Raw genomic sequence first — 8,967 nt, 5'->3', positions numbered from 1 at the left:
ACTGAACGCATTAGGCAGAAACAGGGCTCCCGGAATTGAGGGAATGCCAACTGAAATGCCTCCGCAAGCTGATGAAGCACTGGAAGCACTCGCTGGTCTCTGCCAGAAAAGTTGGAAGACGGCTACGTGGCCATCCAACTGGAGGAGATTCATATTGGTACCCATTCCAAGTAAAGGTGACATAACACAATGCTCAAAGTATAAACGATATCACTCATATCACATACAAGTAAAAATTTGCTGAAGATCAGCCAACCATGGTGACAACAGTACCTTTACAGGGAGTTGCTCAGGCCAGATTCAGAAAAGAATTTGGAACAAGGGTTCCCATTGATGATGTCAGATGGATCTTGGCTCAAAGCAGAAAGATGTTTACTTGTGTGTTATTGGCTATGCCGAGACATTGTACTGTGTGGATCATAACAAGCTATGGATAACTTTGGGAAGAATGGGAATTCCAGAACACTGCATTGTGCCCATGAAGAACTGATACATGGATCAAGAGGCATTGGAGACCAGAACAAGCGAATGCTGCGTGGTTTAAAATCAGGGAAAGCATGCCTCAGGGTTGTATCTTCTCACCATACTTAGTCAATCCGTATGCTGAGAAAACCAACAGAGAAACTGGCTTCCAGGAGGAAGAATGTGGCATCAGGATGGGAGGAAGGCTGATTAACAACCTGAGATAGGCAGGTGACATAGCCTTGCCTGCTGGAAGTGGAGAAGACCTGAAGCACTTGCTGATAAAGGTCAAGGATTGAAGCCTTCAGTCTGAATTGTGACTCACTGTAAAGAAGACTCAAATCCTCATGATCATGATCAATGAAGAAAAGGTTGACATTAAGGATGCTGTCTCGTCGGGATCCAGAATCAATACTCATGGAAGCAGAAGTCAAGAGATCAAAAGACACCTTGCATTAGGTCAATCTGCTGCACAAGACCTCGTTAGAGTGTTGAAGAGCAAGGATGTTACTTGGAGGACTAAAGTGTGCCTGACCCCAGCCGTGGTGTTCTCCGTTGCCTCACAGGCATGTGAACGCTGGACATTAAATAAAGAAGACCGCAGAAGAATAGATGCATTTGAATTGTGCTGGAAAAGAGTACTCCAAGTACCATGGTCTGCTAGAAGGACAAACCAGTCTGTCTTAGAAGACGTGCAGCCAGAGTGCTCCTGAGAGGCAAGGAGGGCAAGACTTCGTCTTATAGACTTTCATTCTACATAGTTTGGGCATGTTTCAGGAGCGACCACCCCTGGAGAAGGACATCATGTTTAGTAAAAGTAGCGGGCAGTGCAGAGGAGAAGGCCCTCAAGGTGGTGGATGGACACAGCGGCTGCAGCAACGGACTCAAGCATGGGAACAGTTGTGAGGCGGGTGCAGGGATGAGCTGTGGCTTGTTCTCTTGTGCGTCAGTTCGCTATGGGTTGGAACCAACGCGATGGCACCCAACAAGAACTCCGCCACCACCAAAATATCAGTGGGAGAACCTTCCATCACTTGCTCATATATAGAGGAGTCCGCTGTGGGGTTCCTAGACTGGCTTGTGGAGTTCCATTTCTTGGCCCGCATTACAAGGATGCTTGCGTTATAAGAACTCATTCAGCTATACATTTGTTTGTGGTTTTCTGTGTCTGGGTAGGGTTTTATACTGCACCGGTTAAAACAAAAAGCCAGACGAAAGTCGTACGGTCTAATGACTTCACTCATACAAAGTTCAAAACCAGACAGTGCTAACCCATGTGCAGGAGAGGTCAAGAGCACAGCTCCGGGAAGGGGGGTTCGGAGGGGAGGCAGCTGGCTGGAGGGGAGGCAGCTGGCTGGAGAGCGGCCTGGAGAACTTCTGGGATGGTGGCTGTGTGTGGTTGTTTTGTTTTGTTCTTATCTGGTGCTGATCATGTGGGTGGGTTCACGTTGTGAGCATTTGTCAAGGTTTTCACCAAGGTTGTGTACATTTTTCTGTTCATGTTTAATAATTGAGTACAAGATTACATTTTTATTAAAAAAAAATAAAGAATCCCGGTGGTCATAGAGCTTCCATCTTAGCCCTGGATTGCTAACATTTTTTTTGCACAAGAGCAAATTAATCCATGTGTGTTCATACCATTTTCATTTTGGACTTTCTGTCATCCATAAGTGAGCCTAACCCTGCACAAGACAAGAGCTGTCAAGGTTCTCCAGCAGGAAGCCCGATCTCCACCACCATCGCCGCCTGGCCCTTGGGTTCTAAAAGAGGAAGCTCTGGAGTTTGGGCCAACACCTGCTCCAGGCAGCAAAGGGCTCAAGGCACTGATTCTCCCCCATCCTCAGAGGCATTCGGCCTTCCAGGACTTGTTGAACCTCCACTTCAAGAGCAGAGTTACATAGGTGAGTTATGGATGCAAATTCTAGTGGGAAAGAGGGACGCTGAGTGATAAACACGGGGTTTATAAAGAACATTCCATCAGCAGCGACAGAAACACCCGCCAACCGAGCCTGCTCTGGTCTTCCTCTGAGAATCTTTCCAGTTGGCTCCCAAATAATTCCAGTTTCATTCTGGTCCTGCTCTGCTCTGACCTTTGGCATTGGCATGATCCTCCCTGCTTTGGCCATCTGGATTTCAGGGCTCTTCTGAAGTCTTCAGTCTGGGGTTCTAGTGCACGTCCTTCCTCTAAATCTCTGGACTACCTTCCCCGTCCCCCCTACAATGTTTTAGTTGACCTTCGGATGGTTTCTCTTTGACCTAGACTCTGCAGGGTTATGAGCAGTCAGAGCCTCCTGATTGGACCCATTCCTCTTCAAATCTAGCTTCCCAGAAAGAAAGACAAGGGGAATTGTTATTTTTACTCCAAAAGCAATATATATGTTGCTGCTACAGTAGGTGCCAATCAATCCCCTCCGACTCACAGTGACCCTCTGTTGCCAGAATGAGACACTGTCCTGTCCCATGTGCACAGTCGTCCACCAGCTTCAGCCCTCTATTGCTTCCCCGTGTCACTCCCCAGCATTTTAAGCGCCTTCCAACATGAGGGACTCATTTTCGGGCACTCTGTCAGACAATGTGCCACTGCTATCCGTGTGGCTTTGGGTCAGATCCTCCTTCCTTTTCTGTCTGAGTCTGACAGCTCACTGAAACCTGTCCACCCTGCATGGCTCTGCTGGTATTTGAAATACTAGTGGCACAGTGAGTTAGGTAGTTAATAGTGCCAACTTGGCCGATAAACACATGTGGAAGAGAGATAATTGGCTCAGTGAGCGTCTCCTTCCTAGTTCTTAGGTCTCTTGATTTCTGATGGTTGGACCAGGGTGCAGCCACCTTAGCTAGTTTCCTGCTTCAGCTGGCAAGGCTCACTTCCTGCAAGACGTCCCTGAGGAGAAACCACGTGGACCTACCCCTATGCAGCCCTGGGTGCTGGAGCAGCCAAGTGGAGACCCCTGCCAGCGCTGAGATGCTTACATATTCACTGATTCGGCTTTCCTCCTGCAGTCGGCATCATGGTGTGTGTTTTGTGAGAGGCAAGAGCACTTTGTGGATTGGTGTCGGACCTATGGGTTAATGTTGGACTTATGGGCTTGGGCAGCACTGGGTTGGGATGCTTTTTTGATGTGCACTTACCTTTTATATAAAACTCTCCCTTATGCATACGAGTTTCTGTGGATTTGTTTCTCTAATGAACCCAGACTAACACACACAGCATCCCGCCTCCTAGCCACATGCAAGCCGCCACAGTATGACAAAGTGACAAATAACTGGTCGTTTTAAATGTTAAGCCCTTTTTAATTTAATGCATCTGAACAGGGGTGAAATGGGAGGCAAGGGGGTAGATTGAGAGGAGAATTTGGTAGATTTCCTGGTAATTATTTCCTTCTGTAAAAAAAAAAAAGGCTCGATTTATGACAGCAATGGCACTTTCACTCTAGAAGGGTCTGCTCCCCGCTCCTGCCAAGAGCCTGCGCGGAGCAATGTGCATTTGCATATGACAAGGAGGGCATGGCTAAGCATGTACTGTTATACCCTCTAACCTTTGTCTGATGGCAAGTCAGGCCATCAGAAGGCTATCTTCTAGGTCTATCCTATGTTAATGCTTCATAAAAATAATTTCACATAAACACAACTTAGGAAATAAAAAGTTCTTTTAAGTCAGTAAGAGAGATAATTCATAGTAAGGCCAAGAAGAATGAGACATATTCAATCTCCCTCCAAAGATTACTCTGCTGTTGGGGGTGGGAGGTTTCCTTTCCTTGGGAGAAGGGGGAAAAGTGGGATATTTATGCTTTACTAGATTCCTGGTAAAGAAATCAGGGAGAAATGGAAATGAGCACCAAGGATAGGGAGCCAGGTCCGCGGGCTAAGCACCATGCAGGGAAGACAACCCAAGAGAGACAAGGACCCTGAAGGCAGCAACCTATCAACAGAATAGTTCATCGTGATCCAGTGAGGCTTACTCAACATTCCAAAGTAAATCAACACGTTTGATCATATCAGCAAACTAGAAAAAGAAGAAAACCCATATGACCATTTCAATCGATGCAAGAAAGGAATTTGATGAAACTTAATGCCCAGCCACGATAAAAACCCTCAGCAGACTAAGAATGAGGAGAACTCCCTCAATGGTTAAAGAGCAGCTACAAACCCCCCTCTGACGAGCATTCCGACTAATGGTGAAAACAGAGAATGTTTCTCCCTAAGAGCAGGAACAAGGCGACATCAGTCTCAACGTCACTCGGAAGGACCAGCCGGTGAGATACAGCAAGAACGAAGGACAGATGGGAAAGGAAGCTGGAAAACGGTCTCTCTTCGCAGATGACATGACCACCTAGATGGAAAACCACAGATAACCAAGAGATTCTAGTTCAATAGGTAGTTCATTTTTAACAGCAAATTAAAATGAGTTGTAATCGTCCCCTATGAAACTGGCGCTTATAATAGTGTTTGAGGAGAATGAAGCAATACTTTCAAAATTCAGAGAGGAAATTGTTTTCCACATAAAATTCTATAACCCCAGAGACCAAGGCCACTGCTTTCAAGTTGAAAGGGTCCCTCGTAGTGACCCTACAGGACAGTGAGACTGTCCCAGACGGTCCCGGGGTTGTAAATCTTGGCAGCGGCATTTTTGCCATCTCTTTCTCCCAGGGGGAATCTGGTAGGTTTGAACCACCAACCTTTTGCAAGGGAGCACTTTAACCACTGTGCTGCCTGGGCCCCTTGAAGATGCCATAAGCCCACTGCGTCCAGTCGATGCCAACTCATGGGACAGCGTAGAGTTGCCCCCATAGAGTTTCCAAGGCAGCGAATCCTTACTGAACCCTGCTACCACATCTTTCTCCCTGTAACAGTCTATACCCAGTCTAACAATCTGTCAAGTGAAGGACAGAACAAAGAGAATTTCAGAAGCTAACCCTTTCGTGGCTCATTATGTTCTGCTATGAGAACCCCCTCCTACAAACAACTCCCCCCCGACAACCCCCTGTTGCCCCAGGTCAGGATTATTTGTCCAATAGCACAGGAGGAGGCCAGCCTCATGCAGACAGGAGCCCAGGGGGCTCATCAATGCGCCTTTTCTCAGAAAGAGACCTCTGTGGGGGTCTGGGCACCTTTGGGAGCCCGATCTCAGGCTAGAATTTGATTGAGGCCTTGGCCAGCTTTCAGCTTTGGCTCTGAGTTTTAAGCAGGAGCACATAAAATTCTTGGCAGTGCGGGCTAGAGCATGCTTTCCAAGCTCAGGAGGGGCAATGTAGACCAGCCTGCTGGGCTTGTGGCTGATGCCCCATACGATACTGGACTTGACCTCGTGGGGCTTCATGACAGGTTTTCCATCCTTAGCACAGGCATGGATGGCCATGGCCATGGGGTTGTTGCTCTGCCTCTCCTTCAGGACCTTCTCGCTGTGTTTCTTAGAAAGTGCATGTTCCTCGGAAACTTGGGGTCCATCCATTCCTTAAGAGATTCACACCAGTGTGACGGGGGATTCTTGATGCCACCTCTGTGCCACTTGGGGGCTAGGTGGCTTGGTCCCTAGACTTATCCATGTATGCATCCTTGTCTGCAGCTCCTGGAGAGCCAGGAACCAGCTGACACCATGTGATTTCAGGAATGAAAGACGTGATGACATCCAGGGGGTTCTCTTTGAGGGGTATGAATTTTGAAATAAATTATGTGGGGCACATATGTCCTAAGTGGATGTGGGTGGTTGGGATTGGGTTGGCAGAAGTTGGTGGCTGGATTGCTGAAGTCAGCCCCTCCCTTCAGGCTCACGCAGGCCTACAGGACTCTGGCAAAGAGCAGCCTGTACACAACCTGAGAGGCTGCAAACACTGGGAGGCTGTCCCTGTCCCATGGGTCATGAAAGGGTTAAAAATACTCATTGGTTGTACCTTCCACGCACTGTCTAGAAGCACCCGGAAGACCTCCTCTAGAGGACTGAGAGTCAATCAAGAAGGAAGAAGATGTTGGCCTCAGAAACACAAGGACCCAAATAGGAAGCGGTTACAGATTGTCGAGATGAGAGTTTGCCGCCTGTCCAGAGCCCAACCAAGTCACAGTGACATCGGGAGAACCAGGTCGCCTTCATGGGAGACTTGAACGACAAGTCGTAGGTTTCAGCAGATCTAAGTATGTGACAGATGTTTTGGATTACTCGAAGGAAAATCGGAAAAGATAGAGAAAAAATTAAATCAGCGAGAAAAAGGCACCAAGGACATCGCTACCTCCACGGAAACCGCAAGATGGTTTCGTCTGGGACAAAGCACATGTGAGGAGCGGAGCGAAGGTATAAAAGAAGATTTAAATCTTTGAGAACGATGATGGCAACCAATGTACAAATGTGCTCGACACGATGGATGGATGGATGGTGATAACAATAAAAAAGATTTAAATCTGCACTTTAGAATAATAATGTTGTTACATGCCCTCCAGCCGGTTCTGGCTCCCGTGACCCGATGTACATCGGAACAAAACCCCGCCTGGTCCTGTGCTGTCCTCACACTGCGCTCACGCGGGAGCCCCGCTGCAGCAGCCGCTGCATCGCTGCATCCGTCCATCCCATCCAGAGCCTTCCTTTCTCCCTGGCCCTGCACTTCACTGTGCATGATGTCCTTCTCCCAGGACTGGTCTCACCCGACGACCTGTCCAACGTACGTGAGACGAAGGCTCCCCACCCCTGCCTCCGAGGAGCAGTCTGTCTGCACTCCTTCCAACACAGATTTGTTTCTTCTTGGGGCAGTCCATGGTACTTCATTATTTTTTTTCAGGACTTTCAATATTCTTTGCCAAAACCCTTCCCCCAAAGAAATGATAAACTAAAGACATCTTTTAGAAATGTATAAATGATATAGATCACAGAATAATTCAGTGTGGTTGGTTCCCGTTGGGGAGAAGAATTGGGTGATGGAGAGGGATGGAGCAAGAGGTTGCTGTTTCTTACTAAACACTGTTGTTAAACGCCACTGCTGTGATGGAAGTCACGGTGGGAGTGTTTACAGGGGAGAAATTGACAAAGACTACAACTAAGGCGCCGCTCCCCTGCCCCTGCACACACAAAACACCAGTTTACAGCATACCGCTGGTCTGATCAGTTTCTGTTATGAACCCTTACTTCGATTATTTTAAAATAGGCTGGTCCTGCCCAGTAGTTGTGAGGGTTTAAAGAAGCAGGTTTTCTCCTACAGTGTCAATGAGTGTGAAAATTGTTATACCTTTCTGGGACACAATGTAGCTATAGGGACTAGGAGCCTTGGAGGGGGGAAGATATATAGATATAGATGATAGATGATAGAGATAGATATAAATGATAGAGATAGATATATCAAAAGATATATATCAAGATATCTATCAAAACTCAAACTCACTGCCATCAAGCCAATGCTGACTCATAGAAATCCATGAAGGTTTCCGAGACTGTAACAGTGTAACTGTTTATGAAAGTTGAAAGCCCAGCCTTTCTCCTCAGGAACTGCTAGTGGTTTCAAACTGCTGAAGATGTGGATCACAGCCCAAGGCATCACCCCTGTGCCACTAGGATAGAAATAGAGGTTTATCCATGCCCATGTCCATGTCCATCTCCATAGCTCCATAGCTCCATGTACATAGAGATAGATGGATATCCTTTGATTCAAATGGCCCTCTTGTGGACATTTTTGCTCAGGAATGTTTTGGATTTAGTCTCTCCAGCATTTCTTCCTTGGATCCACCTTCCCTCCATCCAGTAGCAATACTCTTTATGATGTGATTTGAGAGAGGACCACCCCACTCCCACATGGTTCACTTGTGGTTAATCAGAGAGCTCCAGTGCAGGTCATAATGATTGGTTCAGGGATGAACATGTGACTCAAGCTGGGTCAATCAATGTTCCCTCGAGACCTTTTCTGGCATTATCAGTAAAACGCTCTCATTTCTCCTGAAACTGTGAGCTAAAAAGGCAGCATAAGCTTGTAGCTGCCAGTGGCTCTCTCAACTACTTGCCTGAAAATATAACCTACACAGAGCAGCCAAACCCACTGCCCCCCTCATCAGTCCTGACTCACAGGGACTCCACGTAGGGTTTCTGAAGCTGTCCATCATTAGGGGAGCAGGCAGCCTCCTCTTTCTCCCTCAATTACGGCTGAGGGGTTTGAACCATTGACCTTGTGGTTAGCAGTTCAATGCTTACCCAGCAGCATGAGCAGGGCTCCTTACACAGAGGGGACTGGAGCTGAAATGAAGTGAAAGCGTAGCATGGCATGATGTGATTTGAGGGCTGCAATCCTGCTTTGCTTGAATGAAATCCAGGACATCCCTGGATTTCTCAGTCGTTACAATGGTAAACTAACTTGGGTTACTGATACTTTTTTACCCAAAGATTATAACTAATACACAAGATGCTAAGAATAGAGCCAGAGACTTATTTGCAAGTATGTTCATCAACATATTGAATAGATGATCCAAAAATTTAAAGAAATATACAGGTTAAGCAATAGACTTTGAAATTATTGTGTAACTATCAAATGCATATTA

The sequence above is a fragment of the Tenrec ecaudatus genome, chromosome 10 (genome assembly GCF_050624435.1).
Source record: "Tenrec ecaudatus isolate mTenEca1 chromosome 10, mTenEca1.hap1, whole genome shotgun sequence".
NCBI classification, from domain to species: Eukaryota; Metazoa; Chordata; class Mammalia; order Afrosoricida; family Tenrecidae; genus Tenrec; species Tenrec ecaudatus.
Note: the sequence above shows the minus strand (reverse complement) of the source record.